Genomic DNA, 27653 nt, shown 5'->3' with positions numbered 1-27653 from the left:
GTCCTACAGACTTTAGGGGGCCAGAAAGCAAAAATGTCCCAGCATCAGTGGGAGTAAACAATGCTCTATCTTTGGTGTTAGTGAGAGGAATTGTGCCCCATAGATGGTGTCATTGGGAGAAATTGTGCCCTGTCATTGGGCCCCATTCTTAGTATCATTGGGATGCACTGTGCCTCATCGTTGGTGTAATTGGTGGAAATTGTGCCCCACAGTTTGTATCACTGGAAAGAATCTGTTGGTGTCAGTGGATTAAATAGTGCTCCAAGGGCCAGATAAAAGCAAGCAAAGGGCTGCATCCGGTCCCCGGGCCACAGTTTGGAGACCACTGGCCTAGATGATCCAAGCACAAGTGGGAGCATGTACCTGGCAAAACCAGGTACCTGCTCCCCCACACAAAAAAAATTACAATCCAAATGTGGCAGAGGATAGTGCGGGGAGGGGGAAGAACAGAAGTTCCCCTTATGAGTGAAGTTCCACTTTACCAAACCCTATTGCCAGACCATTAATTTCAACATCAAAATTTCCATGCAATGTCATCACTCTATAGTATTCTCCTTTGCTCCTTCCCTGGCAGCAACATAAAAGGCTAATTAGGGAGGTGAGGAGGGAGGGGAGATGCTGGGTCAGCTGATAGAGTAATCAGACATTCCCAGAAAAGAGGGCTTTGCCATAAACGGAAGGAGGGACTGTGCTAGGGAACTGACGTCAAATTTTCTATCAATTTCAAGTCAATAAAAAATAATTTATGAAAAAGAAAACAAATATGCTAGTAGTAGTTAGTCACATTTAACTCATTCTTGTATCATTAAACGTGTTCTGTAACGTTAAAGATATTCCTTTGTTTAACCAAGCAACTTCTGAAGAGTAATACCCCAGAATTTTAACCCACATAAGTAAAAAAAAAATCGAATCCAATCACCATGAAATGTGTTAAGTCAGATGTTGACTGTTCAAGAATGTAATGGGAGGTGTGAAAGTTGTGTGACCACAAAGTTCAGTTTATATAATCCCATCCATGGTATCAGGAAGTCTTTGTGGGTGTTAATTCTTCTTTTCGCACGGCTGAAAGTATGACTTGTCAAATCGGTAGAGTAGAAATGTTAAAACAGCATTAAGGCAGACAGATCGTGTTGAAGGCTCCCACTCGTTTATGGATGGTCATTCCTGTTGATGACACTGCTGCGCTACCTACTGTATCGGCAATTATGTCACCCTACACGTATCATCAAGGTACCACGTCACTTCTTCAGAGGTGAAGACTTCTTCCACGTGACTTCTTCCCATTAAGAAATCGTGTGGTACAGTGACGACACACGTAGGACAGAGCCAGGTGACATATTTGTCGATACAGTAGGTAGCACAGGAGTGTCATCAACCCTTTACATATGTTCCTGTTTGATGTAGAAGGCTTCTTTCATGCCTCTTTCAAACCAGTTGCCCACAGTAGGGATGAGCTAAACATACCTGAGTTGGGTTTGAAATTGGTCCAGCTAACATTAGTGAAGTTCAGATGTCAAATCCAAACCTCACTTTGAATGGGGTCAAATCACACCAAAACCATATCGCATGCTTGTTTTGTACTATGCAAACAGGTGCAGGAAAACTCACTGCATTTGCGACCTGTTGACTCATTAACATTGAACTGATACCCACAGCACATCGCAAAGGCAGTGAGACTTGAACATGGTATGGAAAACACAAACGGTAAACACACATAGATTTTGGGTCTCTTGTACCATGTTCTAGCATGAAGGGCTTACACATATATGTTGTCAGTTGTGCCCGGATACAGTGCACCCCGGTCACCCACAACCCAATGGGGAGCTGTCAGGGATTTCAAAAGTAATCCAGAATTTCTATGATATTACATACCATCCAATTTTAAACTTGTATAGCTATGGACAATGTTGTTCCCCATTGTACGCACACCCTTGTGTCGATGGGAGTGCACATTGTTCTCTGATGAGACAGATTAAATGTACCTGTGTCATGTCAAGGTAAATTGATGACATTTTGGTGAGCTGGACAGGCTTTGTAGAATTAGAGGGGTTTATGGGGATTTTGGTCCAGATCTGGTCAGATCCATGTGAAGTAGCATTCTTGCATCTAACAATCAAGGTGGGTCAGATGGGTCGCTAATTAGACTGTCTATAAACCAATAGTACATATCCTTTGTCACTGATATCCAGTATTCAATATAGTCAGTATCTAAGGCTTAGAAGAAACTGACGAACTGATAAGGATTTTGAGGATCATGATAAGCTGCTAAGAGATAAGCATAGGGCAATTGGGTACAGTAGAAAATATTTGAAAAAAGCCCATGAAAAGGTATGTTCGATGAAAATGACATGCTGATTTTTGATTCAATGTAAAAAATTGGATAGTGACACTACATGAGCCATAACCCAATGTTCAAACATCCCCACTGTGTACAAGAAATCCTGAAAAAATATTGGCATCTACTGATAGTTGATGAAATAATCAGTAAATACATCATTCTCAAGAAAGCTGAGAATCTCAAATCTCAGAATAATAAACTCCAGCTTAGTACAGAAGTGCATTCACACAAGATTTGAGAACCTCGGCTTTGCTGGGAAAAAGTCCATTAACATCACCCTTACCAAGGAAAGTGCTCCTGAAGTTGGAGTGCAATGGCTTGTTCACGCTGTATTGTTGCAATGAAATGTGCGCATAGTCGTAAGGTCATAAAGATATGATGTTCACATCTTTGTGCTGTTTTGTAGTGTGATTTATAAATATGATTTTTCTGATAGGTTTTCCATTATAAAGTGTAGTGAGGGGTGTGTAACAGTTTCATAGTGCTGTATATCGCATTACAACGTGCATTGAAAAGTGCATAAAAAAAAATGCAGCCAATTCATAGACACGTAGATTTGAATGGGCCCTTAGGTACCGTAGGTTTTTTCATTTTGATGTACACTTCAACCTAGTTTTTTTTATTGGGGGCAGGGGAGCTACTTAGGACTCATGAACACGGGACGTTAAACACTCTTCTAGAAGCCTTCCTCCTGGCAGCAGCATTTTTGCAGAAAAAAAGCACCTGGCGCTTATAAAAGTATCTAACGCTTTTACAAGTGTTTAGGCGCTTTTACAAGCATCAAGCGCTTGGGCATTAATTCATTTAATTTGCCAGAAAAAAAAGCCAGACACCCCTGAAAGTGGCTGCAAAAATGTCCTGTGTGCATGAGGCCTTAAAGCAGAACCTCACACTCCACATCAACTTTATATCACCTCCCTCCTCTAACAGAATTAGATATGTCTACATTATCTACTGTATACTTTTCTTGGCGGCCTCTTCCCACACTTCCTTATTTCCCAAAATTACGTGTACAACATCTTCAGCCTCCTGGAATACCCACGTCACGTCCCACAAGGCCATAGGGCACTCTAAGGTGCATGAGTTGCACCACTGGGGGGGCTGGCTGTCTACTCATGGTTTTTGCAGGTGCCCTCCTGTTGATGTGTTGAAGCTGCTCCACACAAAACCGTGAAGGTCCACAATGTACTGCTATCTGCTACAGTGATTTTCTGTTTCCATGGGTATGTAATATACACCGATCAGTCATAACTTTATGACCACTGACAGTTTAAGTGAATAACACTAATTATCTTGTTACAATGGCATCTGAAAGTCTGAGAGATATATTAGGCAGCAAGTAAACATGTTGTCCCTGAAGTTGATGTGTTGAAAGCAGAAAAAATAGGCATTGCATTTTGTTGCATATGGGGCTACCTAGCCACAGACCGGTCAGAGTGCTCATGCTGACTTACATCCAAAGCCAAAAGCACCTACAGTGGGTGCCCGAGCATCAGAACTGGACCATGGAGCAATGGAAGAAGGTGACCTGGTCTGATGAATCACATTTTCTTTTACATCATGTAGATGGCCAGGTGAGTGTACGTCGCTTATTTAGGGAAGAGATGGCACCAGTATGGGAATAAGACAAGCTGGAAGAGGCAGTATGATGCTTTGGGCAATGTTCTGCTGGGAAACCTTGGGTCCTGTCATTCATGTGGAAGTTACATGTACTACCTATCTAAATATTGTTGCAGAACAAGTACACCCCTTTATGGATGCGGTATTCCCTGATGGCAGTGGGCTCTTTTAGTAGCATAATGTGCAGTGCCAAACTGAAAAAAAGGATCAAAAATGGTTTGAGGAACATAACAAAGAGTTTGAGGTGTTGACTTAGCCTCCATCTCAATCCAATCGATCTGTGGGATGTGCTAGAAAGACAAGTCCGATCCATAGAGGTTCCGCAACTTACAAGACTTAAAGTGAAAATAAACCCTCTATCCTTTTCAGCCAAAGAAGCTGCCATAAGTTATGACACCAGCCATTTCATGGTTTGACAGTTTGGTTGAAAGCACAAGCAAATCTGTCAGTTAGCATTCCCGGTAACTGTATTTTGAAGCAGTTAAAGTGACAGGTTTAGTTTCACTTTAAGGCTTGATTCACACTGATGTGATGTGGGAAACAGAGTGATTCCTATCCGTTTCCCGCACTGCAATCGCACGGTGTTCATCTGATCTGCTGCGTGTCAATTAAAATGATAACGACGCCCCAAAAGCAGCTCACAGAACACAGCATGTTTGCCTGAATCAGATTGCTTGGGTATGAACACCCATGCAATCCGATTCCAGTGCAGTAGGAAAAAAAAAAGAAAAAAAGTTGCCTACACTTTTTTCCCGCGGATGTGGTGCGATTCCTTCCTGTGTAAATCGCATGCGATGTGACAGTGTGAACCAGGGCTAAAGGCTATACTACTGCTGGCATGGTGCCAGATGAAACAAAATAACTTCAGAGGTCTGGTGCAGTCCATGTCACGACGGATCACGGTTGTTTCGGTAGCAGAAGGGGGAACTTCCAAATATTAGGTGCATGGTCATATATTTGTGGATCACTGGTTCAAGCTGGCCCTATGTAATTATCCAATAAAAAAAACATACCTCAAAGTGGAACTGCACTGTGTCTGAGTACCACAAACCAAAAATGCTATAAAATTCATTTTTAATATTCAAAACAAACTCCTCCATCCATCTATGTTTCCATGCTTTATTTTGCTGAGAAATCATTTTGAAAAACACCCCCTAGCATTTCTGGCAGTGGCCATCTTGAGTAAGGGCAGATGAATCATGTAGCAGTTACTTCCTGTAATCAATCTGTCCTTAGCTCAAGCATTGGCTGAGCTGAGAACCCTCCATCCCCTCCTGAAGCCCCCAGGAATGTGTGACATCATTTGCCTAGGCATGGAAACCAGGAACTAAATGAAGGAATTCCAAAAAAGGTTAAAATAAGGAAATATGATATACTTTCCTATCTATTTACTAATGATAGCAGCATAAGGATTATAAATCCCATGAATTGATTAAGTTGATTAAGAGAGTGAATTTCCACTTTAACTGCTTCTGCACTGCCCTATAGCAGAAATACTGCTACAGGGCTGTACGGGTGCGCAAAATCACGTATATATACATAATTTTTAGTTCCGGGTAGGGGGCGCCATTTGCAGCCTCGGCTGTCAATCACCGAGTCCCGGCTGGTGATTCCCCCACCAGCCCCCGGAGATCTCTGAGGATTTCCAACGGGGGACAGACCTGTATGTATACAATACAGATCTCTCTCCTGTCAGCTCCTGCACACTGCTTTGTACGGCTCTGCATAGCAGAGCCGTACAAAGCAGTGTGCTTACAGTGAAACACAACCCACATAGTAAAACAGCACACAGTTAACCCTTTGATCGCCCCACGTAAACCCTTTCCTGCCCAGTGCCATTAGTACAGTGTATTGTATTGGTGTCACTGGGGAGGTCAGTGACATTAAGTCAGTTCCCCCCCAGTGTCAAAATGCCCGCCGCAGTCCTGCTATAAGTCGCTGATCGCTGCTATTACTAGTAGAAAAATAAATTCCAGTATATATTTACCGCAATTTGTAAACGCTATAACTTTCACGTAAACCAATTAATTTACACGTATTGGGATTTTTAACCACTTGCCGCTCAGCCACTGTATATATACGGTGGCAGGGCGGCACTCGCAGGCAAAACCACGTTTTAAAACGTGTTTTGTAAACAAATAGGGGGCGCACGCGAGGCGCGCCGCCGCCCTATTTGTCCCGCCGATCACCGCCGCAGATGTGAGTCGCCGGGTCACAGCCGGTCCTTAGCGGCTGTTTCCCGGCGATCGGCGGCAAACAGTGACAGACAGCACAGCTGCAGTAGCTGTGCTGTCTGTCACTTCCCTGTCAGCTCGAAGATGAGCTGATCAAGAAAGAACAGTTTCTCGATCAGCCTTGTCCCGTCCAGTACACACCCCCGCCCCCTAGTAAAACACTCCCCTCACTCCTATAACCCTTCCCTGCAAAATAAAGGTAACCCCTTCCTCCCCATTGCCATTAGTACAGTGTCAGTGGTTTTTTTTTTGAACTGATCACTGTATTAGTGTTTTTGGGGATGTCAGTGACCCCAAGTCAGTACCCCCCAATGTCAGAATGTCCGCCGCAGTCCCGCCATAATTCGCTGATTGCCGCCATTATTAGTATAAAAAAAAACCCTAAAAATCCCAGTATCTTTCCCGCCATTTGTAAACGCTATAACTTTCACGTAAACCAATTAATTTACATGTATTGGGTTTTTTTTTAGCAAAGACATGTCGCAGGATGCATTTTGGCAGAAATTTATGACTAAATTTGATTTTTGCATTTTTTTTTACTGGACATGTTTTATAGCAAAAAGTCCAAAATATTGTTTTTTTTCCTCAAAATTGTCAGCCTTTTTTTTTATAGTGCAAAAAATAAAAACCGCACAGGCGATCAAATATCACTGAAAGAAAGCTCAATTTGTGGGGAAAAAAGGATGTAAATTTCATTTATGTACCGTATTGCATGATCGCGCAATTGTCCGTTAAACTAGCGCAGCGCTGTATAGCAGAAAAATGGCGTAAATTGCAGTATCTATACCATAGTTTGTAGATGCTATAACTTTCACACAAAGCAATCAATATACACTTATTGGGATTTTTTTTACCAAAAACATGTAGCAGAATACATTTTGGCCTAAATTTATAACCAACTTTGAGTTTACTATATATTTTTTATAGCTGAAAGTAAAAAATATTGTTTTTCTTCAAAATTTTTGGCCTTTTTTTTATTTATAGCGTGAAAAATAAAAAGCGCATAGGTGATCAAATTACACCGAAAGAAAGCTCTATTTGTGTGAAAAAAAGGACGTAAATTTCGTTTGGGTGCAGCATTGCATGACCACGCAATTATCAGTGGAATTAGTGCAGCGCCGAGTAGCAAAATGAGGCCTGGTCATTAAAGGGGGTAAATAATCTGGAGGTCAAGTGGTTAATTTTTTTTTTAGCAAAGACATGTAGCAGAATACATTTTGACCTAAATTTATGACAAAATTTGATATTAAAAATTTTTTACGTCACATATTTAATAAGAAAAAGTGTTTTTTTTTCAAAATTGTGTCTTTTTTTTATAGCCCAAAAATTAAATACCACTGAAAGAAAGCTCAATTCGTGGGAAAAAAAGGACATACATTTAATTTGGGTGCAGCGCTGCATGACCATGCAATTGTCAGTTAAAGTAACGCAGCGCCGTATCGTCCAAAAATGGCCTGGTCAGGAAGGGGGGGTAAATCCTCTGGAGGGCAAGGGATTAAGCTTAAGTCTCCATGCACACAGGATGTTTTAATAACGCTGGTAACGTTAGCTGTGTAAAGTCACGTTAAAATTGTGAGTTTTTAACGTTTTTGCATTAAGATTTAGCGGCATTTTCCCGCATTGGCATTTTTTAGACCATGGTCAAAAAAAGTCCAAAAACGCCAGTTTGCGTCATTTTACCGCATTTTTCAGCCTTCACACTGGACATTTTGATAACGCTGGTAACGTTAGCTGTGTAAAGTCACGTTAAAAACAGTTTTCTTTAGCGTTTTCCCGCATTAGTGTTTAGTGGCATTTTCCCACATTACCAATTAGCGGCTTTTTCCCATGTTTGCGTTCAGCGTTTTTTTTGACCAAAAAAGTCCAAAAACGCCAGTTTGCGTCATTTTACCGTGTTTTTCCGCCATAGAACATTTTAAGTCTCCATGCACACAGGGCATTTTAATAACACTGCTAACGTTAGCTGTGTAAAGTCACATTGAAAAAGTTTTTCTTTAGCGTTTTCCCGCGTTTGTGTTTAGTGGCGTTTTCCTGCATTAGCAATTAGCTGCGTTTTCCCGTGCTTGCGTTCAGCAGTTTTTTTTACCAAAAAAAATTTTTTTTTGGTAAAAAAAAGTCCAAAAACGCCAGTTTGCGTTGTTTTACCGCATTTTTCAGCCATAGAGCGTTTTAAGTTTCCATGCACAGTGGACGTTTTAATAACACTGGTAACGTTAGCTGTGTAAAGTCATGATACAAACGTGAGTTTTTCTTTAGCATTTTTGCATTAGCATTTAGCGGCGTTTGACGTTTCTTTTTTTTACCGAAAAAAACTGGTCAAAAAAAGTCCAAAAACGCCAGTTTGTGACATTTTACCTCGTTTTTCAGCCTTAGAGCGTTTTAACTCTCCGTGCACACGGCGCATTTTGATAATGCTGGTAATTTTAGCTGTGTAAAGTCACGTTTAAAACCTGAGTTTTTATTTAGCGGTTTTGTATTAGCGGTTAGTGGCGTTTTCCCGTGTTTGCGTGTTTTTTTACCAAAAAAAGTCCAAAAACGCAGATTTGCAGCGTTTTAACAGTTAAAAATCTCTAGAAACCCACTAGTCCTGGGTTTATTTCCCAGCCAAAAAACGCTGATTATGCAGGCCATAGATGGGTCAAAAATTGGCCGATTTATCGGCCGAAAATAAAATCGGCCGATTTTCGGATCGTTAGTGGGCTAAATGGTCGGCCGTTTTTCGGTATTTTGGCAGATTTTTTTTATCGGTAAAGTTGGAAAAAAATCGGCCGATTTTTGCGGCAATGATGGGCAAATCGGCCGATATTTTACTGATAAAAAAATCTGCGCATGAGCAGTGACCTGCAAGAGGAAGACAAAAAGTAGAAGAAAGAAGAAGAGAAAGAAGAAGAAGAGGATGAAGAAGAGGAAGAAGAGGAGGATGAAGAAGAAGTAGTAGAAGAAGAAGAGGATGAAGAAGAAGAGGATAAAGAAGAAGAGGATGAAGAAGTAGAAGAAGAGGATGAAGAAGAAGAGGAAGAAGAAGTAGAAGAAGAGGATGAAGAAGAGGATGAAGAAGAAGAGGAAGATGAAGAAGAGGATGAAGAAGAAGAGAATGAAGAGGAAGGTGAAGAAGAGGAAGAGGATGAAGAAGAAGAGGATGAAGAAGAAGAGGAATTCCAGTCCGGCAAAAAGTGTCCCGGCAGAGAGCTCCGCTATTTCTTCTGACAGTTCCTTGACATTTATAGCGGTTGCAACAATATATTTATTTGTTTCCGAATAAAAACATCTGTATCCTAAATGGATACAAATAGATACATTGTTGCAACCGCTATAAATGTCAAGGAACTGTCAGAAGAAATAGCGGAGCTCTCTGCAAGGACACTTTTTTGCCGGCTGTAGACGGGATGAAAATCGGTCAATTTTTTTATCATTGCTGGTAACGTCGGCCGCTTGAACGACCGATTTTTCGTTTTTTTAAAAGAAAAATTTGCCGATTTTCGACCCGTCTATGGCCGGCCTTACAGTCTGTGTGCATGGACACATAGGATGACATGCTGGGGAATTTACAGGCTGGAAAAAAAACCCATCAAAAACAGCAGCTGTAAAACAGTCCAGTGTGCATGAGGACTTCTACAGTTGACTAATCATTGACATACAAGCTCCATTGCCAGTCAGCTATGACAATTGTTATTTGCAATAGCAACCTTTATCTGTAACGAATGAAAATAATCCCATCCCCTGAAATAAGTACGTAAGAACGCAGAGATCGTCTGCTGAATGAGCTAAGTGCCAAAGAATGCCTCCGTGACGCCAACATGACGCCTCACCATCGCACAGGAGACTCCGGTAACCAGGGCGCCCTTGCTTCACGCCCAATGATGTCACAGCCGGAAGTTCCTGTAATGACTACAGGAAGCAGGAAGTAGTAGCAAGGAGCGGAAGCCTGGGGTGCACGGCTGGAGGACCGGAAGAATATTTAGTGACAGAAAAAGTTGTAAACAAAAAAAGAAATCCCGGCAGAGTTTATCCGTGAGAGGAGGGCTATGATAAGGGGGGTTTAGACTGGCGGCCCCGGCAGAAGAGTTCGGTGTGGGGAATCCTCGGCAATACGGTCCCGGAAGTCAGAGGCGACATCAGTGGTAAGAAAATTGGGGCACCAGCCGTCCTGACGGGGCAGAGGGGTACAAAAGCAGTGTGTGAGGGCAGGCTGGGGCTTGTGGTTCCACAACACGTCTGAGGTACCCCACCTTTCCCAAGGCTGAGGAGGAAGCTATGGCAGAGGTAGTGGTGAGGATGTGGCAGGGCACTCTGTGTGTACATACAGACTCCTATTGTCATTATCTGTGAGTTACATAACGGGCAGGAAGGGGAAGTTGATTAAAAGTATAGAGAAAGCCAACATTTAACATAACATGCTAATGTCATTTCAAAGATCTTTTTCAATCTTTTTTTATTCCACAGCCTTCATTTAACCTCTTTACGCCGGCTGTACGCCTATATGTGGCCTTTCGTGGCGGGTGGGCCTTAATGCCGAGAGGCCACTTATATGCGTACCAAAATGTATACAATGCTGTGCTGGGAGCATGTGCCCTGTGCGATCCTGGCGCAGTTACCGGCTGGCAACAGCTCCCGATCTCTACATGCGATCATGTAACTGCTGTGGTAGCCAATCACGGTGGTCACATGACTGAAATGCCCGCCTTCGCCTCCTGGTGTCTGAAACCTCCTTAAAAGTCCGGTAGGTGCTGGTGGGAAGGGGTTAAAGAGCATTTGCTTTGAAAGTCCTTGTTTAACCCCTTTCCATCCGCCCTATAGCAGTTTCAGTGCTATAAGACAGCTCTCTTCTGCAAAAACGTGTGTGTGTATATATATATGTGACTTTGCACTTCCAACTCTATTTTTTTTTTTAGTTTATAACGCAAAAAGTAAAAATCGCAGAGGTGGTCAAATACTAAACAATAGTTCTATTTGTGGGAAAAAAAGAAGACATACATTTTATTTGGGTATAGTGTTGCATGACCGCGCAATTGTCAGTTAAAGTAATGTAGTGCCATATCGCAAAAAATGGTCTGGTGAGCAAGGGGGGTAAATCTTCTGGAGCTGAATTGGTTAAAGCAGGTCTTTGGTCTTCCTCATTAAATGGCTTTGCCCCCCCCCCTTTCCACCCCTGGAGTACCACCATTTTGCACTTTGCGCATACACAGCAAAACCATTTGCTTGCGAAGATACTGGGTAGAGCTGTGCACAACAAAAAAATTAGTTTTGTTTTTGATTCATTCGTTAAGTAAATCCATTTGTATTTTTGGAAGTTACTTTGGAAGATTTGGATTAATTCGTTATGTTATTTTGGTGACTTGCCAGCATCTTCGATGCAACTTGCTTGCGCCTTTTGGATGGGACTTGCTTGCGATTTTGATACATCTTGGTTGTGATTTTGATGTTTTGCATGACTTTGGCTTTAGCCAATCATAACAATTCCGAGTGTGACAATATTATTAACCACCTTCCGCCCGCCATATAGTACAATGACGGGCGCAAGGTGGTTCTCTCGTTCTGATAGGACGTCATATGATGTCCTTCCATTCTCACCGCGCATGCGTGGCGATCACCGGTGCGCTGTGTCCCTCGGACACAGCGGATCACGGAAAGAGCCGAAGATGTCGGCTCGGTCATGTGATCAGCTGTGTCCAATCACAGCTGATCACATGTAAACATGGAAATGCCGGTTATCGGCATTTCTCTCCTCTCGAGCTGTCACACTGACAGCTCGAGAGGAGAGGAGAGCCAGTAATCGGCATTCCTCGGAGGGAACATGTACACTGATCATCAGGGCACTGATGATCAGTGTGGCCCCAGAAGTGCCACCTGTCAGTGTCCGTCAGTGCCACATCAATGCCACATATCAGTGCCTACCAGTGCACATCAATGCCACATATCAGTGCCCATCTGAGCTGCCTTTCAATGTCACCCATCAGTGCCACCTATCAGTGCCAGCCAGTGCTGCCTATCAGTGCCATATATCAGTGTCATGTATCAGTGCTGCCTTTCAGTGCCCATCAGTGCCACCTACCAGTGCCTCCTCATCAGTGCCACCTATCAGAGTCTATCAGTGCAGCCTATCAGTGCCCATCACTGCAGCCTCATTAGCGCACATCAGTGAAATGTTTTTTTTTTTGAACATTTTCAGTGGTTTTTGGTTTAAGAAAAAATAAAAATCCCAGAGGTGATTAAATACCACCAAAAGAAAGCTCTATCTATCTAAAAAAAAATGATAAAAAATTCATATGGCTACAGTGTTGCATGACCGCGCAATTGTCATTCAAAGTGTGACAGCGCTGAAAGCTGGAAATTGACCTAGGCAGGAAGGGGGTATAAGTGCCCAGTAGGAAAGTGATAAACTTAAAATACTCTCCTGAAGTTGCAAACAAACGAATACAAATGAATTTGTTGTTTTCGTTATAATTGATTTTGGATTTGTTGAAATTTGTTACTATTGTGATTTGAAGATTGGGATACATCCGAATAACGAACATTTCATCCAAATTTCAGTTCGTAATGAAATGAATCGCACATGTCTAATACCAGGTACCCCTGGCACGTACGCAGATGTACCGCAGGGCTCTGTCAGGATTAAAGCCCTGCAGCACACCTGTGCATGTGCTGGGGCGGTGACAGTCTCATCTAGGTGAGAAGAGAGACAAAGAGAGTGCTAAGAAATACAAAAGTCCATTGCTAGGAGAAGGAGGTGAGAGGAGGCAAGGCAGGACAACTTCACTGTTAGGGTGAAGATTTTCTCTAAACCTTTTCTGATAGAGGGTGACCATGCTCTTCCTTTTGTCCCCCAACTATGCTGCTGTGTTGTCACCCTGTTACGTGGGTTTTTGACAGAGGCCACAAGTTAAAATATTCAAAATTGCGACCAGACAGCATCTTCATTGCCGAAGTCTCTCCGGCAATGAAATGTGCTTGCCTGCTTGTTCGCAGTCTTATAGAATGTACACTGAGCTGAACAATGTTCAGCAGTGATGCCATCCTCCACCAGCAATTCAATGTGGCTGAAGACTGGCATCCAGAAAAACCTAAAGAAAGGGTGCTGGCAAAGGACTTCACAGGCTATCTACCAGTGGAACTAAGGTAAGTATTTTTACTTTCAGTTCCACTTTTACACAGGCATGGACCCTCCCCTTAGGGCTTGTTTCCACTGTAAACCCTGTGTTCAGTATGCCTTTCCACTTGTGCATTTACAACTTTGAGTTTACAGGGTGATTTTGTTTTTGTGCATTATTTATTTATTTTTAATTTGTTGCATGTACCTGTGTTTGTCTTTATTCCAGTGTAAAAACAAATGCAGCATGGTGTAAATTTTAAATGCACCTGAAAGCGTTTAAATACTGTAATTTTCTTGCATATGCTTTGGTACTGCGCTTACAAACACAGGCATACAGTTTAAACAAGTCCCTAGAAATAGCACGCAGCCATCACTGGAGAACATTATGTCAGAAGTGGAGATCAGCAGTACTGTCTTGCCAGAAAAAAAAGAAGAAATCTAGCACTTTATTTAAAAAAGCCAATTGTTTGTGATACACTGTGATTGGGCAAGCTAAATATCATTCCTTTAGGTCTGTCATTGATTTTGAGGGCAACACCCACACAAAAAGTTAAAAAAAAATGGCATGGAGTCCCCTCAAAATCCATACTAGACCCTTATCTGAGTATGCAGCCTGGCAGGAAAGGGGGGGGAACAAGCAACACCCCCTTCCCATAAAGCACCTTGTCCCCATGTTGATGGGCACAAGGGCCTCTTCTCCACAACCCTGGCTGGTGGTTGTGGGGTTCTGCGTGCAGGATCCCCTCCCCCATGTGAATGACTAGGGGTACATTTTACCCCTAGTCATTCACCTACAAAAAGTTTTCTACAAGTCCTTTATGAAGAAAAAAAAAAAAAATGCCCCCCCCGGTGTAGATCCACCTCCGACCCCAAAAAAGTAAGAAATGAAAAAAAAATCTCCAGTCGCGACAAAGGCTCCCACTGTCTGACGGCTCTTAAATAACTAAAGGCCACCTGGTTATGACACCAAGTGAACCTGCCCCCTTGTGATGTCATCGACTGGTGCATGCTAGGCCAATGACGTCAACAGGGAGTGGGGTCACCCGGTGATGTCACCAGATGGCCCTGCCCCTTAGTTATTAAATGGCTTGATCTGGGGGCATGATCTGGGGCCCCCCTTGTTATACGGGGCTTCAAAATTCTGATAAGCCCCCCACCCCCAAACCACTGGCCAGGGTTGTGGGGAAGAGGCCTTGCCACCATCAACATGGGCACAAGGTGCTTTGGGGAGGACCCCCCATGTTGAGGGCATGTGGCCTGGTATGGTTCAGGAGAAGGGGGCGCTCATTTGTCCCCCCCTCTCCTTTCCTGGCCTGCAAGGCTGCATGCTCGGATAAGGGTCTGGTATGGATTTTAATTTTTTCTCATATTGGCTTGAGGTTCCTCTTAAAATCCATACCAGACCCAAAGGGCCTGGTACGGATTGGGGGGAACCCCACGCTGTTTTTTTCACTTTTTAATTGCTGGCAATGTTTTTTTCTTTACATTCAGCTGTCAGGGACCCTGCTGACAGCTGATGACTCATCCATTGGTAAAACACAGTGGCTGGCTTCCTGGCTCACTTCTTAAGGGCCAATTCACACTAGCTTGCGCTAAAATGTATGGAAAATGGATGTACATTTCCAACCATTTTTCTTACGCGCTGACATACATTGACATACATTTTGATGTCCATTGACATACGTTTTAGTGCGTGTTAAAGCGTACTGCATTTTCTTAGGATATCCGGTGCATTGTACTAAAATGCATACATGCTGCATTTTAGCGCAACGTAGGTCAATGCAGCATTATGGTGTGAATAGGACACATTGGAAATAGTTTTTTCCGATGTCCTTCTGTTGATCTGCGTTTTACCTCTGCTCTAAAAAGCAGATTAACGCACTCATGTGAATTGGCCCTAACAACCAGCTATTCGCTGGTTGTTAAGGACGCCAGCAGCCCCGCTCCTTAACGCTGAAGCTATTAAACATAGCTTACACACTAGGCTAAGCACCCTAAAAAAACCCCAAAACATCCAGCTTTTAGCTTATCTAGTGTGTATGAAGCCTTGAAAGGTCTGCAAACAGCTTTTAAAATGTAAATTACATTACTGTGTTAAAGGATATGTTCTCCTTTTTTAAGATGTTCCCTCTGTACAGACTTTCAGTTAGAGCGCTGGAAGGAGAGAGAATGGATTACACACTCGTAGTCCACTGAGAACTACAAGCTGTATATCTAAGTGGACGACGGGACTTGTAGTTTATTCATTCACAGATCCCTGTGAGTGAATGACACAGCTGTGCAGGCAGGGCCCTGCATAGCTGCACTGATTTTAAATGTTAAAGGTGAACCTAGCCTTTAAAACGTCTTTGAGATTTTGGCTTTTGGGTGTATAGTTAATAGTGTGATGCCAGCCGTCCGATGTATGCTGTTTCAGAACCAGCAGACAATGTTTGTCTGTGATGGGATTAAAAAACTGTGGAAAAGCCCACTGATTTAACTGTTTCCAAAAGCCGTTTCATTCAAGGCATGCAGCGAATGATAACTGTCACAGTTGCTTGTGCTTTGAACTGTGAAGTCATCAAATGGCTGGTGTCATCTGATCACATGTGCAGCACCATGGCAAGTGCAGATCAAGCAGAGGCTAAGATAGGAGCTTCCTCTGATATTGTTTAAATTGATTGTAAACCCTTGAATATACCCAGTGAAGTAACTGGCCTCAGATGATACACAGAGATTAAACCGTACCTCCTATATAAGTTGTACCTGTCACCCTGCAGCTATCTCTTTTTTACAGAGCAGAATTTATACAGGTTATCCAAGCTTCAGAAAGCAGGGGGTAGGGAGTTGAAGTTACACTCTGCAGGCCTCAGAGAGGGGATTGGTATGAGGAGACACACCCCCTTTCACACAGGAACAGAGCTGAGGCTTTCAGTCACAGGCTGTGTGTTGGAACTTCCTCCCCTGTCACCATTTTTCTCTTGGTGTCAGGAAAGCTTGTCAAAAGTGACTCATGCAAATAGCAGCAAAAGCACCAGACAGAAATGATGCTTTGTATTGAGAAAAGTACATACTATAGATGGATATGCTTTGCTCATATTTCATGTTTGAGGTTTACTACCATTTTAAGTTACTGGCTTAGAAGTTTTGTTCAAATTTCTAGTAATGATTGTTTGCTTAGTATGCAGGAAGTACCAGTTTAGTATTAGTTGTCCTTTTGGTGCCAAATCAGGTTTACAAAATACAGCTACCTTTTTGCTGTTCCAGAAAGGTTTACAAAAATATTATTTGAAATGTAAAATCCTCCAAGAAACAAACGCTCCTCTAAAATCTTGACCTGTATGCAGCTTTTAAAGGACTGAAGTCTCACAGAATTCAGAAGTTATTTCATCTCTTATGGAACCATGAAGCATTTGCTTCTATTCATATTAATATAAAGCAGTAGTAGTCGCAGAAAAACAATTCTCCTGCAAGGTAATATAATGATGTGCTAATGTGCATTGCATTCTAGCATATTAAACAATTCTTACCTTAGAACAAAGCCCTCCAGCAGTGTTCTGTCACCGCTCACAGGGCTTCCATCTTCACCCGGTCTTTTTATTCCAGTTTCATGGGCTGCGGCTGTTTAAATGGTCGAGCTGCAACAACATCACTCCCACACATGCGGCCAAGAGTCATGGCCGTGGCACAGAGCTCTGAAGGGATGGCATGAGTATGTCGTCCCTTGAGAGCGCATGTGCTGGTGACGTCACAGGCTGCACAAAACAGAATATCTCCTAAATGGTGCAGGTTTAGGAGATATTCCTTGTACCTACAGGTAAGCTTTATTTTAGGCTTGCCTGTAGGTCCAAGTGTATCAGCGGTGTTTACTACCGCTTTAAAGGAAAAGGCTTAAAGTAGAACTATAGGCACTTTTTTTTTTCATTTTGGAGAAAGTAAGGGAGGGTTAACCCCTGTAAGATTTTTTTTTTTTCTTGGCATCTGTGTCCCGTTGCAGAGATTTCCTTTCACTTCCTGTCCTGTAGCCAAATGAGAGGAAATCTCTGTAAATTAAAGTGACTGACAAATTAACTGACCGAAAGAAACATTTTGCCTTTAGTTATACTTTAAAGCTGTATTTAATTCAAAAACAAGAATGTAATATATTGCAGATTGCCAATCATTAGATGTAATGGCTGCATTCATTTTCTTTTCATTAGGCTTTTTTCCTTTATTTTCATCTGGTGATCTGTCCAGGAAACCTCCTTGCTGTGCCATTGTATTTTGACAGCGGGACTCCTCCACTGTCAGAATACACTACTCAGTGGTGGCTGTAGCTGGCTAATTGACAAGTTTTCCAACAGAAACAAAAGTAGGAACGGCCATAGATGGGTTGAAAATCTTCTGGTCCCTGCTGAGCTGACTGAATTTTGATCCAGTTACAGTATGGGCAGCTTTAGGCCATTTCTGGCAATCTATTTTAACAGAATAAGCTGTCTGAACAAAGTAGCAGTTAGAATGTTGAGCAAATCATTTAACACTGACATTGGTACTTAAAATGGTCTGTTTTTACTATTTTCTGTAAAATTTTTATGTCGAAGTTAAAAATCTGCTGTTATAGATGTTTAAAAAAATGTCAGCTGGAGTTTGGCTTTCATTTGTTGGTCACATATAAAGTCTAAATTTGCTAATGCATCTAACACTGCAGTTTGACAAAGCTGTTGTCGAAATGTGTCTCCATTGCTCCTCCAGCCACTGTAGAAGATCCCCAGTCTTCTACTAAGTCAGAAAGAGTGTTGCTGGCCAGATCACCAGGTGAAAATAAAGGAAAAAAAACCCCCAGAAATGTAGCATAACTAATGTAGTATAACTAATAGCAAAACCTTTTTTTTTTTTCTCTCATTTGAGACAGTAGAGGTGGATTAGAAACCCTGTCAGATTTTATCTCTACCTCTGTGCCTGTTAGGGAGATTCCACCTCTCTATGTGTGCTATTTACCATTATCAAAAGTGAAAGTAAAAGAAATTGCCACATTTGGGATTGTTCCCAGAAAAGTAATAGAGGAGAAATCTTCCAATGGGGACACTTATTCTGGTAACCCAGGGGATGGGGGGGGTGTAATGGATCCCTTTCATTTGCAGGGGTTTCCTCTCCTCTCACTTCCTGTTTTGAGCATGGGACAGGAAGTGTGGGCAAATCTCCCTAAAGGGACATAGACGGCAAAAATAAAAAAAAACTGCAAGGGGTGGTTATTATCCTCCAAAAAATGTGTTGCGTGTAGTTTTACTTTAACCATTTGCCGCCCGGCCAATAGCCATTTGGCGGCCGGCAAAATGCTTTAGCTTTCCGGGTGGACGCAATTTGGCGTTCTCCCGGGCATGCGCAGTTTTTGCGCTTGCAGAGCTGCGCAGCGGAGCGATCTATCACCGGCCGTGTACCTCGAACACGGCCGATGACAGATCTGAGTATCGGTCCCGTTGCTGGTACCATGTGACCAATCACAGCAGGTCACATGACAGTTGCATACAATGGATGGCTTCATTCATGCCATCCATTATATACTAGTGTCTAGCTGTGAATGGTCACAGCGATCACATGCACATGTCGTGATTAGCTGTGGCCAAATCACAGCTAAGCATAAAAAAAAAAAAATGAATCGATGTCATTCAGATAAATGCTTGCTTATAGCAAAGTAATTCTTTGCTATAAGCAAATTGTGTAAAAAAAACAAACAAACTGATCACTTCCCCAAAGTAGTACAATGTTACTATGGTAACATTGTACTACTTTGGACATAGTGAAATAATATGAAAAAAAAAATCTTAAAAGAAAAAAAAAGTAATAAAAAATATATTTTTTTTTTCATACTGTCACCAGTCAGTGTCCCTGATCACCGCCATGCCAGTTATATGATGACTCTGTACTGCACTGGTGACAGTATGAAAAAAAAAATAGTGAAAATATAATTTCTGAAAAATTATGACCAAAAAAATACAACTTCAAAAAACTTGCCATGCCTCTTATGAAGTACGTCGGACTGTCTACTTTGCAAAAAGGGGTCATTTGGGGGATATCTGTACTGTTCTGACATTCTCGGATCTCAAGAAATTAGATTGGCTGTCAGTACTTCAGGATTGATCAATATTCAGATCTATACCATAGTTTGTGAACTCTATAACTTTCCTACAAACTAAAAAAAATACATTCTAATTTGGGTTATTTTCACCAAAGACATGTACCAGAATACATCTCGGCCTAAATTTATGAAGAACAATTATTTATTTGCAAATTTTTATAATAGAAACAAAGAAAAACGTTTTTTTTTTTCTCAAAATTTTCGGTCTTTTTTTGTTAATTTAGCAAAAAATAAAAACCCCTGCGGTGATTAACCACTAGCCTACAGGACACTTATACCTCCTTCCTGCCCAGGCCAATTTCCAGCTTTCAGCGCTGTCGCACTTTGAATGACAATTGCGCGGTCATGCAACATTGTACCCATATGACATTTTTATCATTTTTTTTGAGACAGATAGAGTTTTGTTTTAGTGGTATTTAATCACCTCTGGGATTTTTATTTTTTATTAAACAAACCAAAAACCACTAAAAATTTTGAAAAAAAAAAGTTTTTTCTTAGTTTTTGTTATACAATTTTGTAAATAAGTGATTTTTCTCCTTCACTGATGTGCGCTAATGAGGCTGCAGTGATGGGCTGGGCACTGATAGGCTGCAGTGATGGGCACTGATAGGCTGCAGTGATGGGCACTGATAGGCTGCACTGATGGATACTGATAGGTGGCACTGATGGCCACTGATGAGGAGGCACTAGAAGGTTGCACTGATGGGCATTGACAGGCATCACTGATGGGCACTGAAGGGCAGCACTGATACATGACACTGATATATGGCACTGTTAGGCGGCACTGACTGGCACTGATGGGTGACATTGAAAGGCAGCTCAGATGGGCACTGATATGTGGCATTGATGTGCACTGATATGTGGCACTGATGGGCACTGGCACGTGGCACTGATGGGCACTGGCACTGATGAGCACTGAAAGGTGGCACTTCTGGGGCCACAATGATCATCAGGGCACACTGATCATCAGTGCCCTGATGATCAGTGTACATGTCCCCTCCGCGGAAAGCCGATTACCGGCTCTCCTCTCGAGCTGTCAGCGTGACAGCTCAAGAGGAGAGAAATGCAGATAACCGGCATTTCCCTATTTACATGTGATCAGCTGTGATTGGACACAGCTGATCACATGACCGAGCCGACATCTTCGGCTCTTTCCGTGATCCGCTGTGTCCGAGGGACACAGCGGACCGGCTATCGCCGCGCTGCACACTCCCTGTGCCGCGCATGCGCAGTGAGAATGGTAGGATGTCATATGACGTCCTATCAGAACGAGAGAACCACCTTGCGCCAATCATTGTACTATAGGGTGGGTGGAAGGTGGTTAAATACCACCAAAAGAAAGCTCTAGTTGTGTGAAGAAAATGATAAAATTTTAGTTTGAGTACAGTGTTGTATGACCGCGCAATTGTCATTCAAAGTGTGAGAGCGCTGAAACCTGAAAAATGGCCTGGGCAGGAAGGGGAAAAATTGCACGGTATTGAAATAGTTAAGGATTGGTACGCTGCAATATATTGCATATTTATTTTTGGGTTTACATACGCTAGGATATTGTCCACCTGGCTGGAATTTGTTCAGCTCTGTCAGTCTGTGAAATTTTATTGTTTTTTGTGTGCAATCACCATTGGCAGAAACCTTCATACCTGACTGAGCTGGAAATTGTTTTTTTTTTTTCGCTGTTTTTTTTTAGATCCCTTTTTTGTATCTCAATGCTGCTGAACTCCTCCAGCCTCTTTCAGCCACTTCATGGATACATTAATTTGCTCCAGTGCTGGATGCACATCCTACTTCCTGACAGGGACAAGAGTGGCACATTGTGTGTTGACATGGCCACTTGTAGTCTCCACCTGGCAATCATGTGACAGCGTGACCTGAATAAGGACTTTTTATGACAGGATCACCAGGTATAGTTTTAGTAAACCATGCAGATTTAAAACTTTTGAAAAAACAACTGTTGGAATTAGACTACCATACTACAGCTCACAGGAGATTTAGAGAGTACGGCTACTTTAAATTAAGCATAAGAAAGATCTGTTGGCCATTGAGCTGGGTTTGGAATCCATTTTTTTAGAATTGTTAGGGCAGATATGACTGCAGTTTCAATGGGTAAATGAGGAATCTAGGAGGCTTTATTACTTTTGGTTTTGCTATGGTATTTGTGTGCCTGTTGTAGGCAACAGGTATGCTTTTACTTTAAGTAAACATGTTGGTAACAGGTACAGAAACATTTCACTTTTTAAGGGTATACTTTCCTCTGCTCTATATTTGCCTATCTGGGCAAAATAACAAAGTTTTCCAGTGTATCTATCTGTCCATGATTGTTTACAGGGTTCCATTTCATGGACTCTGCGTATTATATATAGTAAGTTACTTGGACCACATAGTTAGTTTCTGTTTCTGTTCTACATGAACACACCCAAACAAGTTTATGGCATCAGATTACAGTTTACAGACATATATATGAGAACATTGGTGTGTGCATGTGTGTAAATTACTGTATGTACGCCATTTCCATCCCTCTTACCTACGAAGAGTGAAAAGCTTAACAGCCTAAGAACATTTCATGTTAATTTTTAAATTTAGTCAATACAGCTTGCTGTCACTATTTAACATGACAATAAAATCGTTACATGAAAACTAAATTGAATTACAAGTGGCAATTGTTTTCTCGACAGCCTCTGTGAAGGATGGCTCCTAAAGAACACTAGCAAAGTGTTCCAGAATTTCAGATTGTGCAGCACCTTTTATTCCTGACTAATGAAAATATTGAGTTTTAATGATTGTTACCACACTGTGTGAGTCCCGTAATCTTAGTCTGTAGGGTTCAATATTGAGTTGTCCCACCCTTTGTAGCTATGATGGCTTCATCTCTTCTGGGAAGGTTGTCCACAAGGTTTAGGAGTGTGTCTTTGGGAATGTTTGACCATTCTTCCAGAAGTGCATTTGTGAGGTCAGGCACTGATGTCGGCCGAGAAGGCCTGGCTTGCAGTCTCCGCTCTAATTCATCCCCAAGGTATTCTATTGGGACTCTGTGCAGGCCAGTCAAATTCCTCCACCCCAAACTCGCTCATTCATGTCTTTATGGACCTTACTTTGTGCCACTGGTGGCTACACAGGTAAATATCTCCTAAACGTTGCACATTTAGGAGATTATTATGGTACCTATAGGTAAGCCTTATTATAGACTTACCTGTAGGTACAAAGGGAAAAAAGGGAGTTTACTCCCACATTAATTCTGATTCCATTACCAGGTAAGTCATTGACATGCAATGATCATGCAGGATGGAAAGTCAGACTTCATTGGCTGCATGTTTCTTCCAGGTCTGTGACACATTGGGTAATGGAGCAAGGATTATCATAATCATACACAAGTCAGCAATGATCTTCTAGATGTTCTTATTAAGCCTTGTTCATTGTTTTCTGCACAGCAAAGTACATGTATAGTGTGAATAGGGCACATAGAAAACTTCCTTTGTATGTGTGTGTCCTGTTCATAGCTTACATATATGGTGATGTGCAGAAAAATGCTGCACAAAGGGCATGGTTTGAGCAAGCCCTGAGTCTTTTGTTTATGAGAAGCATAGCTCCTTATGTGTAAAACACAAATAAAACTATTGCTTTTGCTTTCAAATTTACTTGGCAAGTAACCATTTTGAGTCAAATAGAAAGTGATTTGACTTTGGTTGTCCAACTGATTGATACATGATTTTAGAAATTGTCAGAGAGAAACACAACATAATTAAAAAAGAAAAAGCACATGTAGTCCACACACAAAATCCTTATTTGGGGGTGTAGTGGCTCTTTTTTTTTATTATTTTTTAAACAACTAGCCTACAGGGCACTTATACCCCCTTCCTGCCCAGGCCAATTTCCAGCTTTCAGTGCTGTTGCACTTTGAATGACAATTGCGGTAACACTGTACCCATATGAAATTTTTATTATTTTTTTTGTGACAGATAGAGCTTTATTTTGGTGGTATTTAATTACCTCTGGGTTTTTTTTATTTTTTCTTAAACAAACCAAAAACCACTGAAAATTTTGAAAAAAAAGTTTTTTTTTAGTTTTTGTTATAAAAATTTTCTCCTTCACTGATGTGCGCTAATGAGGCTGCAGTGATGGGCACTGATAGGCTGCACTGATGGACACTGATAGGTGCCCTGATGATCAGTGTACATATCCCCTCTGAGGGATGCCGATTACCGGCTCTCCTCTCCTCTCGAGCTGTCAGCGTGACAATGACCGGCATTTCCCAATTTACATGCGATCAGCTGTGATTGGACACAGCCTATCACATGACTGAAACAACATCTTTGGCTTTTTTCTGTTGATTGCTGATCCGCTGTGTCCGAGGGACACAGTGCACCGCCGATCGCCTTGCTGCGCGCTTAGAACGAGAGAGCCGCCTTGCGCCCGTCATTGTTTAATATATATATATATATATATCATGCTTCATATTTATACTGATATGGACTGGGTAATGTGTTAGGAATGTAAGGATGCCCCATCATCTGATGGAAATGAAAATGATCAACCTACAGAGGATTGAATTCAAAGACACCCCAAAAATCAAAGTGAAAAAATTATTCAGCAGGCTAGTTCATATTGTTGAAATTTCATTGCAGCAATTGAAAATGGTAGTCAGTAGTTTGTATGGCCCCCGGGTGCTTGTATGCAAGCCTGACAACGTCGGGGCATGCTCCAAATGAGACAATGGATGGTGTCCTGGGGTATTTCCTCTCAGATCTGGACCGGGGCATCACTGAGCTCCTGGACAGTCTGCAACATAGCGGCGTCGCATTGACCGAAACATGATGTCCCAAAGGTGTTCTATTTGATTTAGGTCAGGCAAGTGTGGGGGCCATTCAATGGTATCAATTCCTTCATCCTCCAGGAACTGCCTGCCTACTCTCAACACATGAGGCCGGGCATTGTCGTGCACCAGGAGGAACCCAGGACTCACTGCACCAGCGTAGGTTCTGACAATGGGTCCAAGGATTTCATCCTGTTAATTAATGGCAGTCAAGGTACCATTGTCTAACCTGTAGAGGTCTGTGCGTCCCTCCATGGATACGCCTCCCTAGACTATCACTGACCAACCAACAAAATGGTTATGCTGAGCAATGTTACAGGCAGTACACATTCTCCACGGCTTCTCCAGACCCTTTCACGTCTGTCACATGTGCTCAGGGTGAACCTGCTCATCTGTAAAAAGCACAAGGCACCACTGGTGGACCTGCCAATTCTGTTCATTGGCAAATGTCAATTGAGTTCCATGGTGCCAGGCAGTGAGCACAGGGCCCACTAGAGGACGTCGGGCCCTCAGGCCACCCTCATGAAGTCTGTTTCTGACTTTTTGCTCAGAGATATTCACACCAGTGACCTGCTGGAGGTCATCTTGTAGGGCTCTTGGCAGTGCTCATCCTGTTCCTCCTTGCACAAAAGAGCAGATACCAGTCCTGCTGATGGGTTAAGGACCTTCTACAGCCCTGTCCAGCTCTCCTAGAGTAACTGCTTCTCTCCTGGAATCTCCTCCATGCTCTTGAGACTGTGCTGGAAGACACAGCAACCCTTCTGGCAATGGCACGTATTGATGTGCCATCCTGGAGGAGTTGGACTGCCTGTGTAGGATCCAGGCATCGCCTCATGCTACCAGTAGTGACACTGCCAAATGCAAAACTAGTGAAAAACAGGCAGAAAAGATGAGTAAGTAAAAAAATGTCAGTGGCCTCTACCTGTAAAATCATTCCTGTTTTGGGGTTCATCTCCTTGTTGCCCATCTAGTGCACCTGTTGTTAATTTAAAAGCAGCTGAAACTGATTAACAACCCTCTCTGCTACTTAACTGACCAGATCAATATCCCAGGAGTTTAATTGACTTGATGCTGTACTCTGATTAAAAAGTGTTCCTATAATTTTGTTGAGCAGTGTATATATTTTTTTAAGTGTGCGTATATAATATAATTTTTGCCAAGCAGCACTGTTGTCCTTAATGTAAAGTGTTACTAAACCCACATCATAAAAAATGATCAATAAATGCTGTATTACATGCTGTTCATACTTACTCAATCACTATGAAATTCGTTTTCTGTATTGTAGCTGAACCGTTTCCCTTGTTGGCAGATAGCCAGGGGTGCTGGTTGTGTCTGACTTTGGCGTCCGCAGTTTCTGGAGCTGGCAGGGTCTCAGAATTGTTGCAAGATGGCACCCATCATCTTTTCTGGTGGTGGATGATGGCGCTGTTCCGGCACAGTGGAAGTTATGACAGCAGGGCTCGCTTTCATTGAATACTGTTCAAGCATTATGGGGAGGTGGGATTGTTGTCCCTTTTCTTGGATGCTGCTCATGCCTTTACCAAAACAGTGGCCTTGGTCTCCTCTGCACCTTGTACCTGGCTATGCAAGAGGGAAAATGCAGATCTCCAAGAGGTTATCCCACAGATAAAACCTGGCTCCTCATCTTCTGACTAGAGCTTCGTTGCATGAGGTAAAACTGGGGTGTTTTGAGCTACCATCCAGGAGGTAATAGGACTGTTGAGGCTTTACATCTTAATATTTCCCTATATTTTCTCTAGGGTAAAAGCCATATAAATATATCAAAAAGTGTGGCAATGGTAAATCAGGCTCTGATTCTTTTGGCAATGCTCTATGAAAAAAAGTGTATAGTATTTTCAGGGTTGGAGACTGCTTGTGAAATTGTGAAAGATTTTATGAATTCAGTGCAGGACGAGGAAGTCTTGGCATTTCACACCTTTTTAGCTGTTTCAAATCTTGGGCCCTCCACAAAGAAACCTTCCCATCAGCGTAAAGATTGCAGACCTTTAATTCCTCCAGCTAGATTTCTGAGCTCTCAGACACATTCAGATTTGGAGGCAGGGATGAATGCATGTGGCTTCTTTTAAAGGTGAGGCTGTCTCTGAAGTAGATAAGGAAGATGCAATGGGAAGTTATAACCGGTTTTTATTCCCTTTTGAAGAGACTAACAGAACAGAACTTCTAAAGGCTGTTTATATCTTTGAACAGATTGAGAATATCCCTTCAGCATAGGATGTTATTTATAGGAGTCTTCTGAATTGAAAAAGGTAGAACCTTTCCAGTCTATCAGTCTCTATGAGGATATGGTCCTGGGAGATATATTTTTATATTTATTTATAAAATATATTTTTAAAGTGCCCAAAATAAAAAAGCACCCTTGTCACAGGTGCCAAAAGATTTATCTTTTAAGAATACAGGATAGATGAAGGATCAAATGGATAAGAAGGCTAAATCTTTGCTTAAGAGACCCTAGGGTACTGCAGTCCTAACTATAAATTTTGAGAGTCTCCAAAGTTGGAGCACATATATAATAATAAATGGATTAAGGGCAGGTATGCCTGGAGGGAGCCCACCCCTCCTTAAAGCTACAGGGACACTTGACACCCAGCAATAGCACAATGGTAGCAAAGGTATCCAGTGCGTCCCCTCACCAATTAACCAACAGTACAATCAACTTGCAACCACCCCAACCTATAACTGGCCTTTTGCAGCAAGGAGCACATGGAAGGGCGACTAATGTAAACAAACTAACTCTAAGGCTGTCTGGTAAGTGAGCTGAAAATTTTTGTTTGTTGTTTTTTGACATGCATTGCCTTTCCATGTGCTTCATGCTGCAAAGGCAAGTTATAGGTTGGGGAGGGTGCCATTTGTTTGAATCTTTGCGTAAGAGAGCCTGGGATGTTTTTGGCATCCACTTGTTTAGCTTGGAATCTGGATGCGTGGGTAGAGAGACTGGGGAACCTTCTCTCTTCAGATACACCTACTGAACAGGTTAAGGAGTCTTCGTCTTCAGTTGCTAAATCAGTGGCTTTTTTTGGCAAATGCCCCTGTTGAGTCGGTCAAGGCCACAGCTAGGACTGCCACTCTGACCAATTCTGCTAGGAGAGCCATTTGGTTGGGGGCCTGGGAATGGGATCTTGCTTTTAAGAGTAGACTTTGTGGTGTTTTTTGAGGTCATTTAATTTTTGGTTCTGGTTTGGAGACTGTTTTGACTTGTTATTCTGAGAAGAGAAAGAAATTTCCCCCTAAACATTAGAGATTTTGCAGCAAGAAAAAGTTCTGTAACCAACAAAGCAGGTCTTAGGCAGGTTACAGTAAAGATCAGACCATCAGAAAGTGATGGTCATTTGACAAGACTTGGGAAAGCTTGGTGTCCTGCTCACTTCTAGTGAACCCCTATGGAGGGGGGTAGGAGGAAGGCTTTTCTTTTTTATGAACAGTGGGAAGAAGTCTGTGTAAACCCATTTGTG

The 27653-nt window shown here is 42.2% G+C and overlaps 1 protein-coding gene across 1 annotated transcript in view; it reads left to right on the top strand.

The window, feature by feature from the left end:
* Window positions 1-10089: 10089 nt before the first annotated feature.
* The window catches only part of SBNO2 (strawberry notch homolog 2), a 125941-nt gene continuing 108377 nt past the window's right edge, over window positions 10090-27653 (top strand). Inside the window, exon 1 of the mRNA XM_089670076.1 lies at window positions 10090-10313. The gene's annotated coding sequence lies outside the window, so the exon portion shown is untranslated. The remainder of the gene's footprint in view (window positions 10314-27653) is intronic.

Source organism: Staurois parvus, unplaced genomic scaffold, assembly GCF_062004578.1.
Source record: "Staurois parvus isolate SC_StPar_1 unplaced genomic scaffold, SC_StPar_1.0 ptg000086l, whole genome shotgun sequence".
Taxonomy (NCBI): domain Eukaryota; kingdom Metazoa; phylum Chordata; class Amphibia; order Anura; family Ranidae; genus Staurois; species Staurois parvus.
This window is presented reverse-complemented; position numbering and strand designations above follow the sequence as displayed.